Consider the following 14,813-nt stretch of genomic DNA (forward strand, 5'->3'; position numbering starts at 1 on the left):
CTAAAAGATTTTTTTACCGTCAGCAACAGAACCATCTATTAAAAATGAAAGCTACTATGTCCCTTAAATGAAGCTTAAAAATTAATTAAAGGATGTGCTTACAAGTGGAGAAAATGTTTACATACATTATTTTTGCTTATGTTACAGATGAAAATTCTTTGCAAATGGAAGTCCTACTGCCTATATGTAAGAGAAGCATTATAATATGTTTAGTGTGTACACTGGAAGATACTGATATCTGCAAATGCAGATTTACATGCATATACAGTTTTGTATTTGCGGAGATGAAGGTTGGGAACTGAGAGTCTGTTCCAAACACTCAGCTGAAAGGCGGGCATGTTTATGCATGTTTGAGGTTTGCCCACGAGTGAGTAACTCCCAGTGTTGCCATGGATGTCATCCTCACTGGACACGTCCTTCGACACCTTCATTTTTTGTTGAACTAACTGAAAATTTTGGAACTAAAATCACAAGATGAATCTTTAAAATTGACGACAACTGTGGATCTCAGTGTGAGCTGTTTACTCAGGTTTGATTATCTTTTCTTCGTTGTGTATGATGATTTTTCTGCTGCCTATAAATACATTCTTCACAACAGCCAGTGCACTATTGTGCTATGACAGTGAAACGTCTGAAGATGAGTAACATTATTTTTTAAACTATTTCTTTTTATTAAGCCACTGAATTGTGGATCACAGAAACAGTCAAAAATTTGAGATGGCACCATGGAAATGAGGATCCCTTTACATTTTATGTCCATATTGAGGATGGGAAAAAAATCCATCCTATTCAGAAAGAAGAAAAGGAATTGGAGAAGCTGGAACCCAGTCTTCACGAAAAACATAAAGCAGGAAGGCATGCTGGAGAAGGGGAATCAAGAGACATACAGGGAAAAAAACTCGAGGACCTGAGGAACCCAAGTCTCACTGAAGCTAATGGCAAAAATCCTGCTGAATTGAACTGTCCTGGAAGTGAATTACCTCCTTACGGACCGGTAAACAACAGCCATCCCAGTGCAATGAACACCGGAAGAAGAGTGAAATCCTTGCTGCATGCTTGTTTTGCTCTGTGTCCTTGCTAAATGCACGCCAAATTGGCTCATTTTAAGCTGTCAGAAGAGTAAAGTGGGGTTTTAATTCACCATGGTATTGAGCTTCCTTGTCGTATGAGATCATGAGGATGGGACCTACTCGGCTCTAGTCTGTATCTGGCATAAAGTGGAGCCAATTGCTTTGTGGATTTTTTTTGGAGCATGACAATCAAAGCCATAATGATAAAAATGGTATTTATTGAATTTTTATTTCAGGCCTAAGATATTTTTAGCAAGAGTGCTATCAGAAAATGTAGAATAAAACTACTTAGTATCGACTTTTATTCTGTGGCTTCCCACCAGTCTTCAAGCACAGGTGTCGTTCAAAGTCAGCAGCAAGGGATAACAGTAAAGGAGACCTATAGGCTTTGATGCATAGAAGGACAAAAGCAAAATAAAGCAAAAAACCCCACACCTCCCCCCTCTTCCAGCAAATGATGGCTAATTGGGTATTCCTAAAGCATGTGGATAGCATAAAAATAATGGCCAAGAACCTTTATTTCTGCAATGTTAATTGTCACAGAATCAAAGATTTCATTATATTCCTGAACAAGATACTTGCAAAAGAAATAGCACTTTAGTAGAGAGCTTACTAGAGAGCACTGCAGTTTCTCATACCTAGTAAAAGGCCAAAAAAATCGGAGCCAAGACCCCAAAAAAGTGGTCCTGCCACGATAGGCTCAGCAGCATGCCAAATCTGTACTCCCCTGATCACTCACCTTACTAATACAAATTAAAATGGAAACAAAATGTTAGTTTCCGTAGCCATCATGAGCAGATGTTACAAAGGTGGCAGCATTTGATGGCTTAAACAGCTTGAAATTCCAAAGCTATCATAATGCTGAAGTCTTTTATTTCTTGGATACTGGTTCCTGAAAAAAAAAAAAAAGATAGCATGACAATGCAAGGTGCTAATGGAGACTGGTCATAGAGGAAACAATCTATTTAAGCAGATGTCAATGATGCATGAGTGCCAAATGGCTTTATATATATATAAACAGAATATAGATATATAGATATATGTCTTCTGTTTCTTGAGCTAACCGCATTCTTACATGAGCCATTTTGGAGGGACGTGGATATTATGCTGCTGCTACTGTAATGTGAATGCTTCAGAAGGTCTTCACAAGACTTGGCAGCAGCTTTATGTATACAAGATACAAAGGAGAAGAACGTACATTTGTTTATCAACCTAAAATTTTCTGCTCTTCTATGCTTGCATTATGACATTCTTTTTACTTGCCTTTTACCTTTTTTTCTACAAAACCTGTTTCACAGAGTGTACAGGATGAAGATTGACTGTCTAGTTTGCAAAAACCCTTTCTGTTTGTTGAGCATGTCCATGCCTTTGGTGAGTATTTTGCAAATGCTTCTTTTCAGGGAGAATTTTTAATTTGTCCATTAGAACTCTGCCACAGTACTATGAAACAAAAAACACATCTTCATTGGGATCCTAATCCTTGAGAGCACACTTTGGCTGGCTATAATAGAGGCAGGCAGTAAATCTAGGGCGCACACTACTAATACTCTTTCCTGTCTATGTAGCTGTTCGTACTGTTCCAACCTCTCATGCAGGCACCCTGATCGCGTTCCAGGCAGCGTTTGTTTCCCAGCTATACAAGTTGCAAGCTGAAACTTATATTCTCAGAGCACTTCTAAGAATTTATCAAAATCACACAGAAAAGCTAGCACAGCGCTGATGTTCAGTTTCTGACGTCTTGCAATGTTTTCCTTTGTTCTGCATTAATAAATACCAGAAATATAAGCTCAGCCTATGGATTCTCTGGGAGTGCAGCATCTCACGCAGTTCTTGCTTGCATCCACATGTACCTATGTACTTCTCCTCTGCCTTTTGCAGCGCTTTTTCCACTCTGCTCCAAGGAGAAAGTTAGGTAGGGCAACAATGACGCTAGACATAAGTCTAAGACGTACTAAGAACATAAGACGTAAGCTAAGACGTAATGAAGCTGAAGAAGCTGTTTTTTCCAGAATATTAGCCTCAGACCATGAAAGAAATCAGGGTGTCAAACCCCCACTGTTGGGTCCTCCTGGCACTCTGACCTGTGATGAACTGATGGAGTGCACAAGTGCTTGGAAAGGAGTTGGTCAGAAATGCTACATGTCCTGGAACAAAAATTCAAAGTTGAAAAAGGGAGGCGAAGAGGGGGTTTGAAAATGTGCTCTAATGGTGGTTGTGGTTTGTTTTGGGCTTATTTTCCCTGAAAGAAGAGCAGGTAAACACTGTTATGTTCTACTCTATTGTGTATGAAAGCTTAGGAGAACAAAGAACCGGTGGTATTTCCGAAGGAGATTGCCTATCACAGTAATTGTAGAACTTTCAAATGAGGAATTTCAGCTACATTCATTTTTTACATAGCTGGGAGATTAATAGGGCTGTGCCAACAAGATACCAACGAGCATGTCTGAGCCCAGTTTTAAAATGTAGAAAAACATCCTTGAAAGAATATTCTCACTAAAATAACAAACTGGAGTGTAACTCCTGCAGTAGGAAGGTGCTACAGACACTTTTGCAGCAGATACGCCTCAGAACCGTCGGCATCCCTGTGGCAATTAGAATGAAGATACAGTGGGATTAATTTAATGTCTGTCAAGCACTCTGAATATGAAGGTTTGTGTAATGAGCCCTAAGTAGTAGCAGCACTACTGTCAGTTTTACTCTGTGATCGCAGTCAAGATGGTTTCTCAATAGCTTTCGGAGAGTGTCTATTTAGTTAGTTAACCAGTCCACTGAAGTGCAATAAATCTATACTACAAAAAAAGGAAAAGAAAAAGTAGATTTTATGTGGATACTTTTTCTGTTTCATGCTCACTGCTTGTAGGCTTGCTTTCTTGGATGCATGCACACTGTCACTATGCTTTGACATCATGCGCACTTTGGGGAAATGCCGATTCCAAGTGTCAGGAAAACACATATATACTAATTTCAGTTGCTATTGCTATCTTGTTGAGGGCAAACTATGGAGGATGTTAGTCCAGCTAACAATAGGAACATTTTGTTACCATCAGTGATCAGTGATACACTGATGAAGTTCCTAACAAAGTGAATGATTTATTAAATTCATCAAGTTTTAGAGAAATCGGTTCACATATTGACATCAATTTATAGAAAGGATCAAAGGAAAACTGAGGAAAAATATAAATGGTACCTTACTTAAGTATTTGTTGGTTGCAATACTTCAACAATCAGAAGCAAACAGTTCTTTATTGGTTCTGGTTATTGTCATCAAACCAATTTTGTGTTGCTGAAAGATGGTATGTTAAAAAATTTCCCAGAAATGCTGAAACTGATGTTGAAAGATCTTTATATTGAATGGTTAGGAATCTCATTCAATACATCCAGGTAAGCCTTGTCTGAGAGCATGCTGATTTGTGAAGAACATCAAAGAAAAACTCTGAACATTTCTTCAGGCTTTGCAATAGGCAGCAAAGTATCTGTATGACTATACGTTACCTTACCAGCTGCTTAAAATTTTCAATTTTCTTCTACCCTTCATTCATCCTTCTTGTAGTTGAGTAAGATACAGCGGGATTTCTTTTTTTTCCCCCTCTCTTAATCTGCAAATAGCAGAAATGTAAATTTCAGACAATGTTCTATTCTCAGATAATCTTTGTTACAGCTGCCATAACATCATCTAGATTATGGCCTCTCAAAACAGTAGAATACGACTTCCAGCCTGTCTCCATTTGTCCTGTCAGTTCAGGTCGTTGGCTCCCCTGGACAAGGGCTGCCTCTTGCTGTGTACGTATGTGTGTAGTGCTGCAGGATGGTCGAGTCCAGCGTTGCTGCCGCAATGTAAATAATACAATATAATTAGTATCAGAATGTAAGACCTAATGATATTCTCAGGCTATTGGTGGAGCCCCTTGAGGATCAATTTTGGGACAATCTTATTTAATATTTTCATTAAAGTACTTGGCACAAAAACAGGAGTCCGATAATGAAATGTGCTGATCACGAAAGTTGTGAGCAATTGTCGGTGTGGAGGAGGAGTGGGTCACCTTGAGGACTGGAGTAACAGAAATAGGATGAAATTAAGTTGTTCACTATGCAAGGTCATGCGTTTAGGAATTAATATGAATCCCTATTATATTCTGGAAATTCATCAGTTGTAAACAACTGTGAGGAAGAAAAAGGCCTGGATGTATTTGTTGATCCCAGGAAGTTTTATAAGCTCCCAGTGAGATGATGCCAATAAAAGCGGAGCAAAATAAATGCAAACCTGAGCTGTCTCATAAAATGTATTTCCAGTAGAAAGAGAGGGAAATGTGGATGTCATTGTCTCAGCACTTATAAAAACACAGATTGGATGCTCTGTCCAATTCTAGATGTTATTGTGAAATTTATAGAAAATTAGAAGTATCTGTGCTCTCTAGTCAGATATAGACCTTGTAAACTGAAGGATTGTGGTAAAGAGATTTTCCTTCATGTCACAATGCAACTTTTTAATAGGAACTATTACAAACCCATGGAAAAACAGCTGTTTGCTGTGTTTATATGTGAAAAATTCAGAATAATTTCTATCTGGTCTCAGTGTAATTGGTCTAAAATTACAGTGGTATCTCACTCTTCAGTAGGAACCTTTTGACAGCTGGACTCATCAGGAGAGTTACGAAAGCACAGGATGCAATTTTTCTCCTGCCAGTGGCTTCTGCAACTCTGCTGCTGAAACAGGCTGAAATGATTATCACATTCACTTTCAGAGCAAGGCATTAGGGTTAGATTTTTCCATCTAAACCTCAGTTTAAAGACGGAAAGAGAAAACTGAACAGTTATCTTAGTGCTTCTGGAGAAATGGCAGAGTACCAGTAGCCTGAGATAACCCATGGTGGTCAATTTGGTTTCGCTATTCAGACAACTACATGGATAGGCAGAAGATAATGAACTTCATTCCGGTAATAACTTAGCTTTTGGATATGGATCCAAAGTTGAACGTTTATGGAAGTCACCAGGAAGCTGGGGAGAATAAATACCCTGTGACCAGAAGGTAGATTTGGTGAGGTGAAAGGAGCGTGAGCACCATGGGAGCGGCACCAGCGTGCCGTTGGGGAAGGAGTTTGAGTTACCAGAAACCAGGATCCTCGCAAGGTTGCGCAGGTCGTCTGCAGGCCCTGATGAGCCTGGTGGTAGTTCTGTGGTGCTGCGTTAATGGTGAGCAGGACCTCTCCCTCTGCCTGACAGGCGGTGACTGCCATACCTGAGCCTAGAAAACAAGTCCCCTCGCTTGTTGGTTTAATGCGGTTAATTGAGGCAACTCCTGCAATTTTGATAGACTGGTGCTTTTTTAGTAGGGTGTTACAAACTGCTCTGATTCCTTCCTGTGTGACTGCATGAGTGCTTCAGTGTCCCGAGACCCCATCTTTTTCACCCAAGGTGCTAAGTGTGAAAGCAAAATACATCGTTTTCAAATACGCTTACAGTATTTAGAAGCCTAGGATTTAGCCCCTGAGTGCATTTTACTACATTCAAATATTTTAAGCCCCTTAACACGATGGTTGTGCAGTTTTCAATATCTCAGTGAAATTAGAGATAACCTCCTTCCCAAATATTTCAGTGTAACGGTTGTTACCTGCATAGCTGAATCTCACACAAAAAGAGGAAGGAGATTGACAATAGTTTACAATGTTTTTATTGAGATCGAAGTATCTTGCAGTGACATGGTACTTAAATGCCAGTACAATTGTAATCACAGTAGTTTACAGAGCAGTAAATCAACCGCTCTAAACTGAATATCCGTTCGGTGGCAAAACATAAGTTTAGTTTACATTTAAGCGTTTTTTAAAATCACATCCACTACCAAAATACCTTTATGTATTTTCTTGACTGTCACAATTTCTCCTATGGCTTTTGCCAGTGATGTTACACACCAGAGCATGAAAGCTGTAGCAGGATTTTTCAGATGGAGTCTACCTATGAACACATTCAGGCACCCCCCGGTAGACTTCTTACTGCATTACTTAGCTGCATCTGCCTCCTGAAATTGCTTTTCGTATCCAGCGTGTATCATTGAAAGGGAATTACACCCCAAAGGCTCTGGAGCAGATCTTTGGAAAAAGTACTTCCCCTAGCAAGTCTTGGAGTAATTGGCACTCAGCAGCCTGAGCACTGAGTTTGGCAGTCTGACCTTAAACTCCAACCTCTAGGTTTTTATTATCATTATTGTCATATCTGCTCCTCTGTCATTAAGAGACTTTCCAGTTTCACTTTATTCAGCTGGGAGCTTTAAGCCCTCTGGCCCATAATTTCCTTCTCTTTTTTTTTTTTTGGCATTTCATTTTCTCAGTCCTTTCATGAAACTTGTCTGCTGAGTGACATGCCCTCTGTAAAACATAAACCATAATTACTCTAGGATTGCTCATACTTGGCATAAATACTGTACTTGCAAGTATGTAGTTTATAGCAACATGTGTCACATTTAATTAAATTGCAAAGCTACATCTTATGTTGTCCTTCAGGAGAAAGAAAAACGCGAGAGAGAAGGCAAACTTGTCTAAAAGAATTTTTCATTCCAGCTGCCGCTTTTAGGCAACAACCTTGCATAAACTGGGCATACGCGTGGATGACACACACCATCCTCTTTTTTTAATTGCCAGGATTAAAGCCGCTCTTTACAGGTAGGAGAGTCATATCTTCCTGGTTTTTGTTGTCATGATCTGTACCCCATGGGTAAGAGTCTTTTGACCCAACCACAGCTGTCTACACCCGAGCTGGGACTGCGTCCCAGCTTCTTGTATGGGAGAGGAAACGGCATCTTGGTGTGACTCATTTCATCCTAAGATACGTATCTAAAGTAGGTCAAATAAATCGTGCTCTGACACTGCCTCTTTCTCTTGATTGATGGTCTATGCCAGGAGCCAAAGAGGACCAGATCAGATTTATGTATCTGCACTGGTACCTAAACTTGGGTGAGATTAATTCCATCCCTGTCATCTTTACTTAAAAAAAAAAAGTTACAGTGTTAAGATACAAACTTTATTTTTACCACTGAGGTAACGATTCACATTGCACTGCAAAACACTTATGCTTGAGCATCTCAAGTAGTTCCTTCAAAAGAACACCTGATTTTTTAATTTATTTTTTTTAAGCTGCTTATTTTGCCTTCATTCTTCTTAGGATAATAAGAATTTCTGTTGTAAAAAAGGCAACAGAAGCATTAGTTTACTGAAATGCAGAAGCTTTGTGGAACTGTGCTTCTAAGACAATTTTCTCTTGGAAAATGCTGAAATTAGTTATTTTGAATTTCTCATTTTTATCAATTCTGTTTTGTCACTACATGGTAACATAGCAAAACTGAAACATTATTGATTTGAAAGGTTTCAACATACTTCAGATTATTAGAGGGTTTTTTAAAATCCTGTCAGTGGAAAATATTTGAAACACGAACCTTTGGTTCTTATAGGGAGTAAAAACAAACTCAAAAAGAATTCTGTCTTCTGTCTAGCTGTGGATTTCTTTAGATGCTGAAGCTTAAAAATGCCAGCTTAGGAAACTCTACAGTTTCAACCAAACCCTTCTGGCTTTATACAAATGCAAATATGATCAAAATCTTGATCTTGCTTGGACGCCTGTAAGCAGAGTTTTCATTCAAAATCTAGGTCTGCTTAGCTTCCGGACTCTAATGATGTGAAGGCTGCTTGGATCTGTATCGCTGTCTTTCAGGCTGCCCTTCAAACTGAACTGAACCATAATCTGTAGTAATTCGTAAAGGACAACAGGGAGACAGACAGTTTTAACAGCAAATCTGTAGAAGTTTGGTGGTTTTATTTCTGAAGAAAAGTACTATGGCAGGTAGCTCGTACAGTCTCTTTAGATAGAGTTCAAATTTTAACATAATTTTTAATTTCTCCTGGAAATTCTTAAGTATGACTTTGTTAAAAGTCAATGTGAACTTGCCAATTATAAGATACACATTTATTAACAATATGTAACACTTTGTGATACAGGCCATAGCTTTAAAAATATTTTTAATGCTCAGAGTATGTTTTCATTAAGAGCTAGAAAATGAGATCCTATTGTTTGATTCAAAGAAATTCAAACTTAAGAAATTTAAACTCAATAACATCAAAGTGTCATTAAGCAGACATCTTCATTGCAGCGCTGGACGCGTGGGGGATATCTCCTCCTAACATGTATGTGCTGAAACAAAAGCTCACCCTTTATATACCTGAAAGACATGAATATTCACACATTTTCCAAGAAATCCCCGCCTCCTTGCTTATCTACTACATTTACGTAATGCTGGCGTTGCGAAACCACACTATGCATGTGCGGGCGTCTCGGGTGGTCGTCGGTGGTTGTTTGGGGAGCCAGCCCCCTACTCCTTTTTCCTGTTTATGGTCACGGGTCTCCTGAGGACAGTTTCTTCTTGAATGTTCACCCCTTCTGTTGTTCAGCCAAGCAGTTCCTTCTTATCATCCTTGTTAGAGCACTCCTGCCAGTTTGTGTCTATGCGCAAGGTTAAGGTATCTTCTCTGCTCTCTTTATCTCTCAGCCCTTGCTCTTAACTCTTCTTTGTTTTAATTTTCATGAGGCCGGCTTTCCTCCTGAGTAACGTTCACACATAGTTACAATGTCAGCATTGAGGCACATACAGCCTAAGGACTGTGAGAGTAGGCCGTTAAACATAATCACGCAGTTATTAGGCTAAAGATTTCTATATTAAAGTCAAACTAATCATGTAATCAATAACCTTCCGTATGTTAAGAAATTTGCAAAACTTAGTTGATTAGTGACACATGCTAAAAGCTTATAATTGGTTTAGATCCTTGTTTCAGTTACTAAATTTGAATCACGTTCATAAATAGTTTTGGCCCAGTTCTTACTGTCACATCAAACTAATTATGTGAGAGCAGTTCATGAAGAGGTCATCAAAGGTATGTAAAAATTAGAGCAGACTCTTTACTTACTTCTAGGACAATGCAAATACTACAGTATTTTAAGCACAAATTTCTCCCTATTCTTCACTGAATATGACCAAACCGTTCATAATATTTTACTCTTCTGTTCTAAAAAGCACTGGCTGAAATTCTATAAACCCTATAAATACATATAAATCTGGTATGTAAACCAATAAAATGCTATCCATAACAGTTTAGCCCTTGCTATTTTTAAGCAGTCTCAACCTTTGTTATAAGTCAGACTTCTCAAGTGTTTTCTTTTTGGTGCTGTTTTCCTGTCTGAGTCCTGAGTTCACATGTCACTAATTCCTTACCATACCTGACAGTTGAAGGATTAGTGGGTGCTTTTTTTCATACAGTTTTAATACAGCTAATTTAAAGAGGCATTTGACACGGAATATGGAAAGAACTGTTTCATTGTTCAGCAGAACATGTTTTCATTACAGCTGCATCTGGCTATCTGGCTATGGTAGTTGACCTTTACTTGAATGTAAAAATTAATGCTTTGTCTAAACTAAAACATAGATTATTTCCCTGCAAATTACCAGCAGAGGTCTCTGATAAATAATCATAGCACTTTAACATAATACTATTTTGAACATCATGACAGTAGGCAGGCAAAACATTTGTTGATATATTTCTATAGTGCATGGGCATTTCATTTTAATTCTTGTTGGCTGTGGTGTGTGGATTCTCTAAAAAATAGTAATCTAGTAGTATTTACAGATCTACTGACATTCACTTTTACAGATGTTTTATTTATTTATTCTTAATATATCTCCTGTCATGAGCTTATCTGCAAAACGCACTGATATAATATCTGTAGCTGGAAGCTGCAGTAGCAAGAAAGCAGCTGCCAGAAAAAAACCCAAACCTTCCCTGCATCTTTCTTTTTATATATATATAGCAACAGTGTTCAGCACTTAACAGGGTTTCTTTGCTACCTAGATACTTATTATTACACCTTTATTTCACAAATATTCTGCTTTTCTGTTTTTTTATTGTTTTGGGGTTTTTGTCTGGCTTTGATTTTTTCCCTAGGTTGATTATTATTGATATTTTCACAACTCATCATTGTGATTATTTAATTTATTGTTTACATATCATCTAAAGGGTACAGAGGTTATATCTTTTTTAGTATGCATTGAATATTGCTTTTGTCTTTTCTGCTCTGTGTAGAAAGCTCACATTTTCTCTCTCTCTCACACTGTCCCGTGATCCTTTTATGCTTCACCCAGGTTTGATAACTGAATACCAGTACCCTAATTGTGTACATCTTATCTCAATAATTTCTTATGTTCAGACCACAAAAACTAATGGAAAATCTGGGGTAACATTTACCAGTAGAGTAATTCTGACTGAACAGATCTCACTTTGGATCCAAGCAACGCACAGCAGTAGTCCTCTTCTGCCCTCACACCTTCATAATAGTACCTCACATTGCAATCTCAGCAAGGATTTACAATGATGATTTCTCTTTGACGGAAACAAACCATGGAACTGGCATTAGGACCATAAGATATACTCCATAGTTCCTGGTCCCAGTCGCAACATGGAAAACACTTAGCCTGTGCAAACCAAGTAATGTTGATATCAGTATTAAAATAATCCTTCTGAGTTGAATACATAACTAAATCACAGGTAATCTCTTGCTGCTAAGCTTTCTCAGAGTCACTCAGATTTATACCTAGTGATGAATAAATATTGTATATTAACCTCAAGTTATGCAAGCAGATCAAGCTTGTATCTTCTCTACCATTCTTTGATCCTTGTCATTTTTGGTCTTGTCTAGGTCTGTCTTTGTCTACAAAACTCTTGGGGTGGGGAACTCTGCTGCTCAGACGTTGTCTGATTGTTTCAGTATGGGATCACCCTGAGGCTCAAGTTACTGGAGCTAATAGCATTATCACATAGTTCAGGTAAAGTATTCCCCTCCCAAACGATTTTAAACAATTAGACCTGTTATCCTGTGGACTTTCTTACTTGCATTAGTCACCTAGCATAGATACCAAAGCAGTCTTAGACGATAATCCTCTACTTAGTTTCAGCAGAACTTGAACTCCTGTGGATTATCGTTGATTACTGGTGATGGTGATTACTGTTTGATTTTGACATTTTGGTATTTTGACTTCTTTTTTTTTTAACTTAGTGATTAAGGAAACAAAGCTTTTTCAGCTTTAATGAATGCTTGAAGAATGTCTGTGTTGCTTTTACTTTCTAGGCTTATGGCACTTCTATATTAACACAGGCAGATTTTTATAGCCTATTCACTGTTATGAAGCTAAAATAGAATCTAATAACATTAATAAAGCTTGTTTAAAAATAAATTGATTTGGGCATTTTAAAATACAAGATTATGTCTAGCTGTTCTGTGAAAGTGTGATACCCTCAGTAAATCACAGAAGATAACACAGCAGTAAAATCAAAGTTAGATATATCTTTTTAGGTCTGTGGAATTTGAGCCAAATTCATCCCCAGTAATATCAAATAGGAGATTCCAGGTGGAAATGTTGGTGGCGGATTAGCTACATAAAAATCTATTTACTGCTCTGTTACATAATTATAAAATGGGCATGAGCTGCTGTGTAATCTGATTGTCTGGAAGCCTTACAAACCATGGGTAATCAACGCCATTCATGACACTGAACTCGCTTGCCGTGAATAGGGCTGATTACAGCTACAGCCCAGAATGTCGTTGCTTAGTTAGCTGTGTAACCGTTCCTAGCTAACGCTTTGTAGTAGCGGTAGGATGTGGTAGCACAAGACTCGTGTATCGTTGACCTAAGCCTGGTTGTCTCAGCGGTGCTTGGCTTCTGTTCTGTGGTTAACAGGGTAGGCATGAATGAATGCAACGGAGCTCGCGTCCCATTGCTTAATTGTCGTATCAGAAATATGGGGGTGGCTGTATGGGGGGATTTAGCTGTGTGGGGTCCAATTAATGTCACTGGGCACCATGTGGCTGAATCCCCTTTATATCGTTTCAAATATTTACCCTGCAGCGAGCAAGTGAGTCTGACGATATGGTTGTTACCGACTTGTGTTCACTCCATCTTTCTGTCTGCTAGGGCAGTTCTGTGTTTTCTGTGCCACGATATTATTAACAGAACAATGGCACTTTCATAATTTTCATTATGGATTCTGCCTTTCAGGTTTCATGACTCAGCTGTAAAAATTTGCTCCGGGCACAGGTTTGGTATATTGTACAAAATATGATCCAGAAAATAATTTTGTTTATTTTTGTTTGTTCCACACAAAAGCTGAGCTGGGCATTTTCCTTAGGTGGATAAGCATTTATCTCATAGGTCGTGATCAAGAAAGAGGCGTTTTGGGTATCCCTTTTTCCAACTTACCTGCAGTTTAGGCACAAGTGTGAGATAAGCCACTATAAGCTAATTTCCAGAAAATTGAATGAACTGGAGGGATCTCCGCAACATTTTGTACCCCAGTTCCTTTTTTGAACTTCTCTTAGGGAAAGACCTGTTGCAGACCTCAGCTTGCAAAGCGTTGCTGTGCCCTCGAACATTTTAGGAGCACCACCAAAGAATCTTTTTGCACACACAGCAGCAATTTCTTCTCTAGTAAAGGGGGTCACGTGAATGTCTCCCACACTGAACTGGAAAAAAAAAAAAAGAAAGAAAGAAAGGAAGAAAAAGAGAGAGAAAAGGAGAAGGGAAGGCAGGAGGGAAAGGGGAAAAGAGTGAGCAAAAGACAGCCAAAGAGCAAAAGCGGGGGAAAGGGAGAAACTTCTCTATCCGCGCAGTTTGAAGACATCACTGCACTGTAATGGAGGCGGCAAGTTACAATCCAGTTTGCAAGAGTCCCCGTCACTTCGGGATCCTCCGTTCAGGAGGCAGCTGCAGGGGAGCGGGGAGCGGAGCCACTCGGCGCTGCGGCAGCAATGGCGGGGCGGACCGGGGCATCTGCTTTTCACCGCTCCCCCTGCTCCTGAGCCTCGAGGGAGGCTGTGCTTGCCGCTTCCGAAGGAAAAGAAAAAAAAAAAAGCAAAAAAAAAAAAAAGGAGGGGTTCTGCCCCTTTTCCTGTAGGGAGGAGTTTTCTTTGGCGTCTTCTATGCAGAGTAACGCAGGGTGTAACTAACTGGTAATGACTGCAGGCTGAGGGGCCACATCTGCATTTAGCACGGGACAAGAAAATAGGGCTGAAGATCTGCTTATGACTTCGTTGAAGCTAAAGACCCAATCCTTTATCCTGGTAATTTCATTTTTGTGGAGCAAATGAGGACTGGACAGACTGCAAGCTGTGAAACAAGGCTTCCAGAAGGGCTCAGGTTTTTAGCTGTAAAGCACCAGTGTGCTTTGCTTTACAAACCAGACCAGTTTTCCCTGTATTTCTAGAAGTCACATGTTACTCAGTCTATTAAGCCACTGTAATTATATGTATGAGCATATTTTTGTCACCGTTTTAAATTTGTTTATTCTCGTTTGTCGGAACTTTTCGCTGCCTTAATGTCATTTCTGGTATATTAACACTAACTGCCTCATAGCTGAATTTTTCAGCTTCCATGCTGAGCAGAATCAGTTCTGCTTTCAGGCAAAGCTTTTCCACAGTGATTGACAGGAATGGATAGCAAGGGAAGTTCCAATTCAGTGCTGTAGGAGACATTAAAAGTGCTCATGCTGATTATTATTTTGGATTAATAATAGTGCAAAGGTTTGTGTTTCATTACCACACTGATGGGTGGGCTTTGGGAAGCTATTACCAAACTGAAATCCCTTAGCAGTACTGCCCTGCATCTAAAGCTGAAAGATGTTTCCTTCCTCTGAGGGACAGATGAGATAAGGGAGTTGA

Source organism: Phaethon aethereus (genome assembly GCF_964289735.1).
Source record: "Phaethon aethereus genome assembly, chromosome: 1".
In the NCBI taxonomy this organism is placed as follows: Eukaryota; Metazoa; Chordata; class Aves; order Phaethontiformes; family Phaethontidae; genus Phaethon; species Phaethon aethereus.